Source organism: Octopus bimaculoides, chromosome 18, assembly GCF_001194135.2.
Source record: "Octopus bimaculoides isolate UCB-OBI-ISO-001 chromosome 18, ASM119413v2, whole genome shotgun sequence".
Lineage (NCBI taxonomy): Eukaryota > Metazoa > Mollusca > Cephalopoda > Octopoda > Octopodidae > Octopus > Octopus bimaculoides.
Genome location: NC_068998.1, coordinates 2,194,648 through 2,199,346, shown reverse-complemented (window position 1 = coordinate 2,199,346; position 4,699 = coordinate 2,194,648). Strand labels below are relative to the sequence as shown.

At 33.9% G+C, this 4,699-nt stretch overlaps 1 protein-coding gene and 1 long non-coding RNA gene across 7 annotated transcripts in view; one reads left to right on the top strand and one right to left on the bottom strand.

Annotated features, from left to right (window-relative positions):
• The window catches only part of LOC128249890 (uncharacterized), a 25,251-nt gene extending 23,919 nt beyond the window's left edge, over positions 1-1,332 (top strand). The window contains exon 3 of the long non-coding RNA XR_008266025.1: positions 225-1,332. This is a non-coding gene — a long non-coding RNA (uncharacterized LOC128249890). The remainder of the gene's footprint in view (positions 1-224) is intronic.
• LOC106871497 (pleckstrin homology domain-containing family A member 2) overlaps positions 1-4,699 on the bottom strand; it is a 151,710-nt gene that overhangs the window by 50,297 nt on the left and 96,714 nt on the right. The window lies entirely within an intron of this gene.

Genomic DNA, 4,699 nt, shown 5'->3' with positions numbered 1-4,699 from the left:
CCCCTACCTACTTATTTTCTTTATTTTTTTTTTCTTCAACCATCTTTCAAAAGAAGAATGAAAACATTTTTAACTATCATAAAATTAAAGATTTTCATTTTCCTTGTTTTTTTTTTTTTTCATTATTTTTGTTTAAACTCAGTGATTTTTCTCTTTTTTTTCTTTGCCTTTTCATTTTTCTTACTTTTGATTTTGTTTTCTTTCAACATCAATTTTTATTGAAGAAGAGAAAAAAACAAAAACAGAAGACGAAAATGAAGAAATAGAAAGGAAAAAAAAAAAAAGAGGAGACAATAAGACAGAAGAGGAAAGAAGAAAAGAGAAGAGAAAAGTAAAAACTACGGCACAGACAATCAAAGCCATCTTCTGGCAAAATGGCTGAGATAATCAGGGGTAACGAAGAAGGAGAGAAGGAAAGGAGTACTCATTGGAAATCAGATTTCAGAGAAAATGGTTTTCATTTCCAAACAGCATTCATTTGGAAACTAAAAGTCGATACAACAGACATGAACGACATCTATGGAATCGTGCTTAATCCTTGGTTAGTTGTTGCAAAGAATTTAATTTAATGGATTTCAAATTACTCTTTGGTTTTGAGAAAGAGAGAAGAACGAGAAAGAAGACATTCAGCAGTGAAGAGAATAAATAAAATAAATAAATAAATACACCAAAGAATCAATAATAAAAGAATCTTACTAATTTATAACAGTGTGTTATTTGTTGGGGAGGGAAAAAAATACCAAAGTAAGAAAATAATGTTGTAATTGGAACTTCAAGCATTATCCACACAGTATTATCAGTGACACAGTATTGCTGACACAGCATTGTCAATAATGTAGACTTGCTGACACAGCATTATTAACACAGCCTTGTCAATAACATTATAGACGTAACATTGTCAACGCTATGATCTTACTGGCAGAGCATTATTCACAGCATTATCAACACAGACTTACCCAGAGGCAGTATATACAATACTGAAGAAGTATGCACTCAAACTTATCGATACAACATTATCTTAGAGTAGGACTTGAATTATATACCACAGAACCTCCCCAAACTAGACACCAATATTTAAGCATTCTCTAAACCTAATTAGAGAACCTAAGAAGAAAACCAAACAATACCAAAGAAAGTGATCCCCCACAAACTATGAATTAACAAACACTTTGCTTTTTACAAGAATGAAAGATAACCTAGAATAAAAAGACTAAGATATGAGAAATTCACAATCAAGCATAACATATATGCATTCTCATCATCAGCTGCCAAACATATCACTATAGTTTTGACACAATTTTGAAGCAAATAAACAGCATTATTGACACAGTGTTGAAAGTGTATGTGTGCACATGTATATATGTGTCTCTAATATATACATGTGTGCACAAGTACACACATGTACATAGGGTACACTAATTAGGTATTTCCCTCTCCCCAAAATTGCTGGCCTTGTGCCAAAATTGGAAATCAATATTTACCTCATTCACTGTTCAATAGCAGCTCCCAATATCACCTACTACTGCAATCATTTTTATCACCACTAACCACCTCTGCTATTCTAACTACCACCATCTCTACAATCACATCAACTATTACCACCTTCCTACTACTACTACTACTACTACTACTACAATACTTATTGTTTAAGATTATCAGCCCTGAAGTCCCTATCCCTCCCTAATTACTTCTTACCTTCAAACAACACTCAAGGCACACAACTCACCTCACCGAAACAAATTTCTTATTTTGGACACGGATCACAGAATAAATGGTCAGCATTAGACTCAAAGACAGCGTTGAGTTGGAAAACATGATGTGAGAATAAAAGAGAGCAAGCAAAATGTCTAAATATAGCAGACTGGTTAATTCTAGCCAATTGAATAATGGTCAAAGTAGATTAGTTTGTTTGAAGACAATCTGGTTACAATTACAGACTGACGATGAAGAAACCACTCCAAAGCAATTCCAGTGGTCTTCTCTTTGAAACGAGCAATTTAAACAACATATAGCAGTACTGCTTCAAATGGTTACATTTGGAGTGACATGGGGTCATCGTTCAATTATATTTCAGCTATTTTCAGTTGGCATCAAATTATGGCATCAGTGAGAAAGAATTTCTATTTCACTAATTGGGTTTCGATTCTTTGAAATTTCAATTCAATCACCATCATTATCATATTATGTTTATCATACACAAACATATCTGTCTGTCTACCTATAAATCTATCAACATATATCATATCTGTTGGATTATCTCCCTTTCTATCTATATATCAACCACACACACATGGTTGCTGTATAGACAGAGAGAGGGATAGACAGAGATATATATGTTGATAGATTTACAGGTAGACAGACAGACAGATAGCTACAAGCATGGCTGTGTGGTTAAGCAGTTCACTTTCCAAATACATGGTTTCAAGTTCAATCATGGTATGTGGAACCTTGGGCAAGTTTCTTCTTCTATAACCCCAAGTTGATCAAACCCTTGTGAGAGGATTTGCTAGATAGAAACTGAAAAAAAAAAGGCCTGTCGTATGTGTGTGTGCATATACATACATTTATATGTATGTGCATATTTTTGTATCCATCCATGCTTCTCAAAGGCCCTTGTCGATGGTTCAGAGGGCCGGCCCTTCTCACACATTTCAACAAGTTTCCTCTTAGTTTCTGTTGACCCAATTTCATTCTCAGGGCATTGGTCAAGCTGAGGCTGTGGCAGAAGACACCCAAAGGGTCATTCTGGGATTGAACCAGGAACTACATGGTTGTAAAGCAAAGTTCTTAACCACACAACTAAGTCTGCATTTTATTCTTTTATTCTTTTACATGTTTCAGTCATTTGGCAGCAGCCATGCTGGAGCACCACCTTAAGAATTATCAATGATTTTTTTTAATAGTGTGATTTCTTTAACTGTGTTTCTTAATGTGTTCTGGAGACAGCATCGAGTGAATATATATTTTTTCTTTACTAATTTCAGCTAGAGAGCCGTGGCCATGCTGAAGCACCACCGTTTATATATATATATATATATATAGTTCAATGTACACTGTATTAGAATAAGAGCTACTAATGGTTTCTTGCCATTGAGCCACATAGCATGTTATAAAAATTTGCCTAAACATGTGAAAAATGGTAAGAAACTATTAGTAACACTTATTTTAAATATATTAAATGATATTTATCTCTCATTGGATGGAGTAGTTTTTTTTTTGTTGATCCTACCATAATGGAATAGAAAACTACACACACACACACACACACAGACTATTTAGAGATAATTGCTGCAATACTGAAGGCCCTCCAAGTTATGGGTCAGAGGCCATCTCTGTACGTAATCAGTTAAAACTCTAATCTGTACAGATTGTACTTAGCACATTTGCAACTGAAGATAAGAAAGCAGAGGAGGTGTTTTGATAAAAGCCAGTTAACCAGCCACATTAAAAATGTTCATGCCACCATTAGCAATCATTAGAAAGTTATCTATTATTATTATTATTATTATTATTATTACTATTATTATTATTACTATTATTATTATTATTATTGGAGGTTGGAGGTGTCTGAAAATACATCTTTGTATATATCTTAATCCTGTAGACTTCCACTTCATCATCTCCAATGGTTTATCCTTTTAACATTCAAACTATTCAAATGTCTGAGAGGAGTTCTTAGGACCAACATTACAATGTTCTACTCTATCAACCTTTAGTCGTTCAAATGCACATTTATAATATTTACAATATTTGTGTCTGCATCATGTTTTGATTGGTTTGTTCCCCAAACTTATTTTGTTTGTAGATGTGAACATGGTATCCTATGGCTAAGACATTCAGAGAAGGGCTAGCCCCAATCGATGTGTCTCACACAGAGCTGCTTTTGTGTAGACATGCCCTGATGTCATGCAAAATAATATTCTTTTCTACTCTAGGCACAAGGCCCGAAATTTTGGGGGAGCAGTCAATTAGATAGACCCCAGTATGCAACTGGTACTTAAGTTATCGACCGCAAAGGCTGAAAGGCATAGTCAACCTAGCCAGAATTTGAACTCAGAATGCAAAGACAGATGACATACCACCAAGCATTTCACCCGGCGTGCTAACATTTCTGCCAGCTCCTCACCACCTTACACACAAAATAATATCAAATGAAGTGTGTACGGTTCTGTTTCTTGTACTAAATGTTTCTGTCACATAAAAATTATTTTCTTTTACTTGTTGCCCACAGAATGTCCGCAAAAGAGAGAATAAACCAGGTTTGCGAAAATGTCAATGTTGCTAGTTTACAGCTGATTAGCTGTCTTAATGTTCATTTTCAATTTAATTAGCAGCAATTACATCTCCGAACACTGAAGTAATCAATTTTAATTAAGCTGGTCACTGCACATTTGCATGTGAATGCAATAAACTAACGAAATATCATTTGAAATTAACAGCTTTATTTTTACAGTCAGCTAATTAAAAAAATATAATTAGGACAATTACAAAGATAACATTCAAACCTTTTGTGCTCTCCTTAACTTTTTGTAGGTTTTTAAGTGAAATGGTTTATAAAAATAACTCATAAACAATATACACGCTTATTTATATATAGTGCTAGCATCATCATCACCACCATCATCATATATGTAGACACACATATACATGTATATATACATAGATACAAATATAAACACACATCTACTTATATATATAT